The following is an 11187-nucleotide window of genomic DNA, read 5'->3' on the forward strand; positions in this document are numbered from 1 at the left end:
TATATTCATGTACCAAAGGCATTTACATGGTAAATTATATTTTAAAAGATACTTCAAAGAATAGCATGGCACTACAGGGGCAGAGTTTGCCTTTTAGTGCAAAGCTTGGGTTAAATGCAAGCTCCAATCTCTACTCCAATGTAGAAACGAATGAAAAACTACACAGAAACTATGATGACATAAATTATTTTTAGATACCATGGTAGTCTTTGTTAGGATTTCTCCCATGATATATTGTCATAAATATGGACAATGCTTGTTTTGTTTTTATAAATGATGTATCCGTTCACATTTTCAAAATTAATTTGCCCTGTTATATTTAGCTAATCAAAATAACTTTCCTTCCCTCTTGCAGTTATATTTTTTCTCTTCTTTTGTGTTTACTGAAACGAGGGCGGGGCAACCTGTCACTCAAATTACATCACAACACGAGGCTCGAAATCAAGTCCCGCCCTACATTATTTCTTGTTCGAGAAGGCAGAAAAGACTATTGCAGCTGTTTCTTGTCGACTTTAGACTGTGTTGCCGTGTTCTGTTTAAAGTCCCTTTCTTCAGACTGTAAGGAAAAACACGTTGCTAATCTTCAATGTGAATATCTCCATCTATTAGCAAGCTAGCTGCTTGAAAAGAAAAAAAATCATCTTGAAAGAAAGATAGATGCCTGTTAGTCAATATCTCAAAACATTTTTTTAAGACCGCTCAAACCTTCTTTATGACGGTTGTCTGAGCTTTTAACGGCAACATGTGACGTGACATAATATCCATTTTAGGACAGGTTCATACAAAAGATTTACTTTTGTGCTGCACACGTTTTCGTGAAAGTAGAATGCTTTTGAAAGAATCAGACTGTCAAACTGAACCCTCGCTTGTCTGCACTTATACTAACAGAATCACTCCCAGCAGTGGTGAACCTGCAAGTCCCCATTTACTGCTCCCTCAAACTATCTGCAACATTTTTGGTAAAAACACAAAGGCTGAACCACATGATGAGAGTCACCGGTGTCGAATCCGCATGAGATACTCAGTCAGGCCCTGCAGAACAAAACTAGCCTACTTCAAAAGTATTTCCAAGAAGTGCCAAAGCTACACGTATTTCTTCAATTAAAGAAAGTTTAGGATGTAAATCCTACATCAAACAACAAAAGAAGTAGGCCTATATTATTTTTATTTGAAAAAAAAATATCTTTGCTTGTTTACCCAAAAATGAAAATTCTGTCATCATTCAGTAACCCTCCTGTCATTCCAAACCGATTCCAAAACTTTCGTTCATCTTTGAAACACAAATAAATAAACAAATAATTAGAATTATATTTGAAACACAAATAAAGATATTTTCAGTAAAACTTGAGAGATTTCTGTCCCTCCATTGAAAGATCATTCCACTGTAAAGGCTTCAAAAAGGTTTATAAAGACATTGTAAACATAATCCATGTGAATCGTGCCATTTAATTCACGAGTCTTCTGAAAGTCATCTGAAACATTTCATTGAGGCTTTTATTCACATGTAAACATTAATCTAAACACATACTGTATTTAGAGAGCTCATCAAATATGGTAAAGGAAGCTCAATCGTGTTTGCTTGATGTTCAAGAACCAATAAGGAACCCTTTAAGATGTAACACCTCTTGAACACAATAAATAAGGCAACCTCCAAATTGCTAACATTTGTCAACCACTTACCTGACTTTTCTAATGCTCATTATGCTGCCTTAATGCTTTGTTTATAGTTCTGAACAGTATGAATAGTAATTTCAAAACATGCCAATTTGTCCAGGGTTAGTTCACCCAAAAATATCCCATAATTTACTCAGCCTCAAGCCATCCTAGGTGTACCCTCAGCCAAAAACAATCTGAGTTATATTTAAAAATATCTTGGCTCTTCTGAGCTTTATAATGGGAGTGAGTGGTACCTTAGATTTTGAAGCCCAAAAAAAAGCACATCCATCCATTATAAAAGTAATCCGTAATCCGTGTTGTTAATAAACACCTTCTGAAGCTAAGCATTTTTGTAAGAAAAATCTCCATATTTATAACTTGATATTATGTGATGTAATTATCTAAAAGTTCTCAATAAAAAAAAAGATATGACATTTATGGAATGTGCCATTTATTGCATTGACCGTTTTGTTTGTCTCATAATATTTTGGACTTTAAAAACTGAATGTGTGCAGACTGTGTGCAGTGGCATGTGTCAGGCTGTTGACAGTATTCAGTCCAAAAGTTTTCTGAAGCTGTCTGACTATCACAATGCTCATATTATTCACTCAAGCAAGCTCAAGGACATATAACAGTATAGCAGGGCTGCCAAGCTGTCCATCTAACTGTCTGACTCTGGACAGTCAATAAGCCTGAAATGTGCCAGTGCTTCTGCCGCACAAAACACATTCTTTATTGCTCGAGAAAACTGACATAAGTAGTCTCTAATGCCTGCCAAGGCTGCATTTATTTGAAAAAAAAAATGCTGTAAAAAGAGTAGCATTGTAAAATATTATTACAATTTAATATGTATATTTTAAAATGTATTTCTGTGATGCAAAGCTTAATTTTCAGCATCATTTCTCCAGTCTTCAGTGTCACATGATCCTTCAGAAATCATTCTAATATGATGATTTGCTGCTCAAGAAACAGTTCTTATTATTATCAATGTTGAAAACTGTTTTTGATGCTTAATATCTTTTTGAAACCGTGATATTCTAACCTTCAAAAGTTTGGGGTAAAAAAAGAAAGAAATTGATCAGTGGCAGTAAAACATTTATAATGTAACAAAAGATTTATATTTCAAATAAATTCTGTTCTTTTGAATTTTCTATTCGATTTTCCATCTCGGTTTCCACAAAAATATTAAGCAGCAAATAACTGTTTTAAATATTGCTGTAATAACATAATAATAATAATAACAACCATTATTAATAATTGAGCACATGTTATAATCTATTATAATAATGAGTAATGATGCTGAACCTTCAGCTTTGCCATCACAGGAATAAATAGCATTTTACAATATATTATTAAAGTAGAAAACAGTTATTTCAAATTATAATAATATTTCTCAATATTTCTGTGTATTGTATTTGTGATCGAATAAATGTAGCCTTGGTGTATAAAACACGTGCGTGTGCGTGTGTGTGTGTGTGTGTGTGTGTGTGTGTGTGTGTGTGTGTGTGTGTGTGTGTGTGTGTGTGTGTGTGTGTGTGTGTGTGTGTGTGTGTGTGTGTGTGTGTGTGTGTGTGTGTGTGTGTGTGTGTGTGTGTGTGTGTGTGTGTGTGTGTGTAGGCCTATATATATAAATATATATATACATTTTCTTTCACAGTGTCAGATAAAACCTTTGTTTTCCAGAGCTAGCAAACTAAGATAGATGACTGACCTGGCTTCATGCAACCAAAATGCATTTTTCTTTTCTAGGCTACATATGTTGTAAAGTGTCTATTGATTTGCCCTAAATAAAAAGACATGGCACTGAGGATCCTTCAATTAAAATTATCTTGCTGTCCCTTCCCATCATGTACCAAAGAGAGTGGTGACGAACCATGAAGCAGAACGTTGCCATTTCATCTGTGACCTTCAGGTGTGTGTGTGTGTGTGTGTGTGTGTGTGTGTGTGTGTGTGTGTGTGTGTGTGTGTGTGTGTGTGTGTGTGTGTGTGTGTGTGTGTGTGTGTGTGTGTGTGTGTGTGTGTGTGTGTGTGTGTGTGTGCGTGTGCGTGTGCGTGTGCGTGTGTGTGTGTGTGTGTCTTTGTCTTTGTCATTCCAGTCGAATGCTTCTGACAGCTCACCAGATTCAGACTGCTGATGGATGGATTCGTCCCTACTGCTAATGGAAACTTATTCGGTTCACTGAAATAAATATGTAATATTGCAAGCTTGGTTTATTTCTTCATAGGAATAATCAGTGTGCATATATGCTTATGCTAGTCAGACAGTCAGCCCGCGTGTTTGATGTATAGCTATTAGAGTGTTGGTTACACAGACAAATGATATCCTCTAGTGTCCTCACCCCGATAGCAATATGAATACAAAGAAGGCTATTGAAGTCACGTCTCTCTCTGTCTCTGTATTTATCTTCTTCTCTCAGTCCTGCGCTTTCTTTTGTTCTATGATCAAAAGACTGCAAGCTTCATTCACAAGTTAATATGTTCCTTGCAATCAACATATTTTTTCCTTGTCACAATATTTACTCCCATCTGGACTGAGTGGTCCTTACCAAACACTTGGTAAGACAAGCTTGTCTGGTGATCTGAATAGGCCTGAAAAATACAATACTCTAGATCTGTTTACAGGTCAATTCATGTTTGTTGTGCTTCACAACACAGAATCAAGGGGTCGAGGTTTGGTGGTTTATTGGAGTTCGTAAGGTGCTGTACAATAGTGGGCATTTGGAGGTGAGCAACTAAAGTCAATATGAGAAGAACTCTGCAAAAAATGAATACTCAGTATTTTTGTCTTGTTTTCTAGTGCAAATATCTTAGCATTCTTAAATCAAAATACATTGACTTTTGTCATGTATGGTTCAAGTGGACTAAATGATCAGAGAAGTCTGTTATTTTCACCAAAAGGTGTCTTGAAGTCGGTATGAAACGGGAGTCTAACCTGCGGGTTACAACTCTGACTCTAACCATCAGGCCACAACTCTGTTGTGTAGGTGTGAAGAGGCTTCTCGCACAAGAATAAATGTAGGGCGGGACTTGATTTTGTCCATCTGGAATTGGTTGTAGTTTGCTATTGGTGGATCTCATGTGAGTGACAGGTTGCCCCGCCCTCGCGCCAGGAAACACATCATCAGAGAAGAGAAGAGATGAGATGTTGAAGTTAGAGGGAGGGGAAGTTATTTTGATTAAAGATTATGAGGGCACATGAATTTATAAAAAAAATAATGATGTCAACGGAAAAATTGTTTATAATGAACACACATTATAATAAAAACTGTCAATTTTGATTTAATGGTGACTAAACATTAAAAAAAAACAAAGACAAATAAAAAGTACTGCTGATTTGTTCACAATAAGATACATGGCCCCTCTTCACAGAGTGTTATGCATTTCCACAGTTATCAACATCGCAATCTAGTCAAGTTAATCAAGTTTTTTTTTTGTATTAATACACATTTACAATGCCATACTTTGTGTTATATTACCTTGGCAGTAACTGGCAAAAAAACACAACAACAAAATAATTTAACACTGCTGCAAATGTTTCTAATAAAACGTCTGAGGGGAGTGATGGCAAATTTGACATATTTCTGACCAAGGTAACCAATCTCTGTATTTTTCTTCCTCTTTCCTTGAAAGCCGTGGAAACTCTATCATGTTTTCTTTTGCTATTGGAGCAAATGGGGATAAAATATATATATATATATATATTTGTTGTCATCGTTCACCACTATAGAAGTTTTTCCATCTCGTATGACAAAACTTTTTTTCCATTTAATGACTTTAAACTGCCAACTTAAAACAAGACACTGAAAACCAGTCAAACTATGCAACAGTCAAAGGCGTCCATCTAGCTGGCACATGCTTATATTTAGGGGAAAAAGGACTGATTCTAATGCATGGGCAGATAGATCTTTTAAGGTGAGCAGTGACCCTAACTAACAAAATAAATCCCAAATATTTACATAATTAAAGTGTAGTACATGTTTTGTTCATTTTTATAGCATGAAATGGAAAAAAAATCTGTCTGCTACTGTAAGACACATGGCTTTAACAGATCAGACGATCACTTAAAAAACTGTAGGATAAATGAAATTGAGCATACATGGACAAACATGTACGATTTGTATTTATTTACTTATTTATTTCTTTATTTTGAAAAATGACTTGAATATGTTCTTTATTCACCCCTGTACTCTTTGTGACTTGTCGCATGCTGTGAGACATCATCTAACTTCTCAAATCTGCAGCACAGATCCAATTGGTGTTTTCAGCTAAACTTCCACATCTTGTTTCGTTGTTCTTTTCTCTTATATAATCACATTTTTTAGGGAGTGTTGGGTAGGAGTAACTAATTGGGATGTGTGTTGCCATGTGGCCCACAAGGGATCAGCAAGCATCTGTGAGTGTCGTTTCATCACTGTTATCAGTCTTCCCAAAGGATCCCGAGTCCCCTTCCTGTGAACTGCTGGGTGAGTCCAATTGACATGCGCAATTGAGCGGAATAAAGGTATAAAATCCTCTGACTTACTGATGAGACGAGGGAACTCTGCTGCTGTCTTGAAACCCTTTCGTTATATGGATTAACATGTAACATGTGAACTAAATGTACTTACTATAGGGTTAGGGTTTGGTTTAAGGTTAGTTTCATGTAATTTTAAGTAAATAACATGTAGAGCCAGATGAATAGCCTTATGTCCCAGTGGGGATGAAGAGGATTAAGTAAATGTAGCTTTGGTAACAAGGACACATTAATATAAGTGTTACCACATTTTTTTAAGCAACTCTTTTTAAAATCACAAGTCATAGTGGTGGCTATCAAAAAAAAAAAAAGAAAATGAGTTGAGCACAGAAGACCAACGGTCAAGCTCAGTATTTTTCTTAAATACTACATTAAATTTCGTTTTGTTCTTTACCAAACCCTATCGTATACCCCCAGAACACTTGGAAAATACACCATGTTTCAAACAGGATCATTACTTTTGTATATTTAAAAAAAAAAGCTTGATACTGGTCGCTATTCAGTGTCATTATGGATGACGTTCTTTAAAAATTCTTCTTTTTTGGTCCAAAAAAGACAGAAGGACATGCAGCATTAGAACAACACCAGGGTGAGCAAACGATGACTTCATTTTCATTTTAGAGTGAACTATCAATTTAACATTTTTATTGAAAATCTAATTCTCATAGTCATTTTATTATGTAAACTGAATAAGAAACATTTAAAAATTGGAACCAGGCACTAATCAAATTCATGTATTAATATTAACTTCAGTAACAACAACTTGCTCAAACCCACAATAAATAATATATTTCAGGGAACCGCAGCTGGTAAACAGACATTCTACACAGTCATTCATCACAGGACGATGATGAAGTCACCCTGTGTCATTCCCAAATCTAAAAGAAACTTTTGATATATACTCCAATAATACACTTGATTTAAACAATGATTAGGATTCAGGTAGCAGCACCTGAGGTTCATTTGCATGCGAATAAATGCAGTGGGGAGGAGAAAGAAAGACAGGGCAGAAGATCATCCTGACCTGATCAAAATAAAAATACATCCCAGTGTGCATCAGATGTGTTCTATTCCAGTATTGTGAAAAGCGAAATGGAGCGTTCACCATCAGATTGGTTAATTAAAATCTGTACAACAAATACTATCATGATGTACAAATGCTTCGAAAATTTAAGTACTAATATTTTTTTACAAATTTACAGTAATGAGAACACATTTTGCATGGTGGTGCTTAGTTGTATGTGTATGTATGTATATATATATATATATAAACCGTGAACATGTTCTTGATATTCCCCCTGGCAGTCTGCAGTTGTGAATTTTGCACTGTGCATGTACAGCTCCAGTTCTTGACCTTTGAGAGGAGGAAGTGCCATGTTTTTTAAACAAGCAGCCTTCTGTATGTTCAGTGTGGGAATGCATTTTAAGCATATTCTTGGTGCTCAGTTTGCTGCATTCACTTCCACTGACTTTTGTAAACGTTTGTTCCTTACGGCAGCGTTAAAATCTTCCATACACATCATCCATTGACTTGAACTTTGATTTTTCCTCTCATTTGCATATCTTCTGACATGTTTTGGAGGAGATGTCATGTTTTGGGTAAATAAGTCACGCGGCTCAGAGACTACAGTACCTGCACATGTGTTTAAAAGTCCAAAGGTACCGCACATTTCACCGCACTTTTTGACTGCAGACATTCTGGTATACAGGAAAGGAGAAGGGAAATGCTTTCTACTATTTACATTATATGTTTGTTTAACAGAATTATATTTCAGTGCTGGTCATATTTTATGAAAGGACACATGGAATGAATAATTGCTTCAAATGAGTCTGCACTTATAGGGTTCAAGCACAAAAACATTGCATATCATTTGCTTTTCTGCATTGGATCCTAAGGCAGAACCTTACAACACATATTGTATGTCATGAAGTTTGGAACACTGTCTGGGGGACGTCTTCATATTCCAAACACTCTAGCGGTCAAAAGGAGTGCAAACATGTTTTTGAAATAAGTCTCTTATGCTATTCAAGCCTGCATTTATTTGATCAAAAATAGAGTAAAAACAGTAATATTGTGAAATATTATTACAATTTCAAATAATGGTTATCTATTTGAATATACTTCAAAATATAATTTATTTCTGTGATGCAAAGCTGAATTTCCAGCATCATTACTCCAGTCTTCAGTGCTACATGATCCTTTAGAAATCATTCTAATATTCTGATTTATTATGAATGTTGTAAACAGTTGTGCTGCTTAATATTTTTTTATAACCTGTGATACTTTTTTTTCAGGATTCTTTGGTGAATAAAAAGAAAAGCATTTATTTCAAATATAATTTTTTAGCAACAATATGCATCACCGTTCAAAAGTTTGGGGTCATTCATTTTTTTTAAAGTATATTTAAATAGAAAACATTATTTTAAAATGTAACAATATTTCACAATATTAGCCTACTGTTTTCTCTGTATTTATGATCAAATAAATGTAGGCTTCATGAGTATAACAGACTTCTTTCAAAAACATTAAAAATATTTACATTTCCAAACTTTTGACTGGTGCTGTATATATATATATACATATATATATATATACATATATATAATTTCCTCTGGTCATATTGAGACCAAGCTTCATAAAAGTTGCACATTGGATTGTTGATGTTCAACATTCTCCAGAAAAATCTTGACAAACTTGCTGAAGATGTCAAACCAAATTCTGTATGTGTCTTTGCCACATCGTCCTTTAAATATTGTTAAAAATACCTGAGTAGTTCTACAATTCATAAATTCACCACAAGGGATGTAATAATGAACAAAAACAACGTAACCGCTATACATTCTGAATAATGAAACTGTGAATGTCTGCGTAACTGCATAAATGTTTATTTTTTCCTATGATTTATGCTATGGGGTGTTTTCCATTGTAATAATATGAATGCATCTGCTACTGAAATTCCCTGGGTTCTAGTGTTCGAAGCTTTAATAACCTTTTATATTCTGTTATATTGTGTTTACAACATTCATAAGAATAAAAACTTTAAGGGTGAATATGAAATCAACGTAATTGTAATAAGTTTAGAATCTGCAATTAATTTGAAAAACATCATTTTACCCATTAACGTAAGTTAATGCATTAACAATGAACAATACATTTGTTATTTTGTTGAAGTTAGTTAATAAATATTACAACTGTTTATAGTTAATGGGTCAATTCCATTAACAAATGCTATTTTGGAATTTAATGTATTGGTGAATGTTAAAATTAACATGAACTAAGATTAATAATGCTAAACATATTTTTCATCGTTAGTTCATGTTTACATGTTGGTAACTTGTGTTAACAAATGAAACATTATTAGGGGCCAAGCACTGAAAGTGCGAAGGCACCTATTGAAATCGTGGGCGTTCCTATTCTTCTTCTTCTTCTTCCTCCATATGGAAGTCTATGGCAGCCCATAGAACTGCTTGCGGGAAAGTTATGATAACTTTTGAACCATAAGGGCTAGAAACAAAATTCCCTTTCCCACTGATTCATTGGCTCTAGGCGATTCGATTGCATCACATGATTTTTAGAACTCGTCCTAGACGGTTGCTCCAATTTTCACGAAAAGTGAACCAGATCATCTTCAGACCATGCTGACGAAAAATTATGGAATTCAAGTTGATTCATCAAACTGTTCTTGAATACAGCGCAAACTAATTTTATGTAGCGCTTGCAAAAACAGACGTAAGGCTGTATCTCCGCAACGCTTTATCGTATTTAGACCAATCTTAGTACATGTCATCACAAGCATGACTTGAGGCTACATGCTGCATTTCGTTCACAGCACCACCTACTGGTCCGGAGATACGAAAAATTGTTATATTTGGTAATAACTTCTGAACAGTTTGTCCAAAAATCATGAAAGTGGTCTTGTTAAAGGGCGTCTTGCTGATATCCCATCGAGTGGACTGATATCCCATTCTCCCATATCGGCCATTTTGGGCGTCAGCCATTTTGAACTTTGTACTAAAATGCTGTATTTTATGAACGCATGAACATATCGTTACAAAACTTGGTATGGGCCGTTGGCACAATGCTCTGAAAGAGTCTGAGAAGTTTCGGACCAGCGTCACCTAGTGGTGAAATTTGGTGAAAAAGACGTATTTTTACGGGATTCATCTCCTTACATTCCTGAATCCTTGCCGAGTCTAACGATACCAAACATTGTAGGTTTTGCCTTATGGTCAGCAATGTTGTAAATTAATGCTTAACAACATTTGCCAATATCTTCAAAACCGTTAGACCAAACGAGACGAAACCACCGTAGGAAGTTTGAAAACATAGGTCGTTGGCTACTTGCTAATGCCCAAATTTTGATAGTAAGTGGCAAAAAAATCCAATCAAAGTCACCAATGCACCATTTTTTATGCTCTCATACATATTAATGTCTATAACTCCAAAACAAAATGAGATATGTTCACACATTTGACACACATGTATGGGCACGCTCTGAGAACACATAAAAAAGTGGTGGAACTGCGCCACAAAGTCTGTGGTGCTATAATAGAACAAAACAAGGACATTGCCATTAATTAGGCTACAATATAATATCATGATTTTAGATGCAACACATTACGAATGCATTGGTGTACCGTTACAAAACTCGGTATGTGTCTTGATAATCCATTAAATCATATTTTTAGTTACTGTATATATGATTTTTCAGCCATTTTGCCTTTAATTTATCATTGTTGCAGTTGGTCTTACACTCCCATACATGTTGGCATGTCTTATTGTCTTCTTTGCGCTTGGCCCCGATAATTGTAAAATTGTTACCATTTTAATACTATAATTAATCATTTTTTGATGAAAATGTATGTTGCATGTTAGGTAAATCAGAAAAGTGTGAGGAAAAAACTGCCATCACTGCTTTAATATTTATTTACCTGATTTTTAATCAAAACAAGTATTTTTTGTTTCATGTTTAAAGACAGAAAAATTAAGTCTTCTTTTCGATTGCTCCCTTTGCTGT

The sequence above is a fragment of the Siphateles boraxobius genome, unplaced genomic scaffold (assembly GCF_051911475.1).
Source record: "Siphateles boraxobius isolate OS27281-9 unplaced genomic scaffold, OSU_SipBor_1 55, whole genome shotgun sequence".
Lineage (NCBI taxonomy): Eukaryota > Metazoa > Chordata > Actinopteri > Cypriniformes > Leuciscidae > Siphateles > Siphateles boraxobius.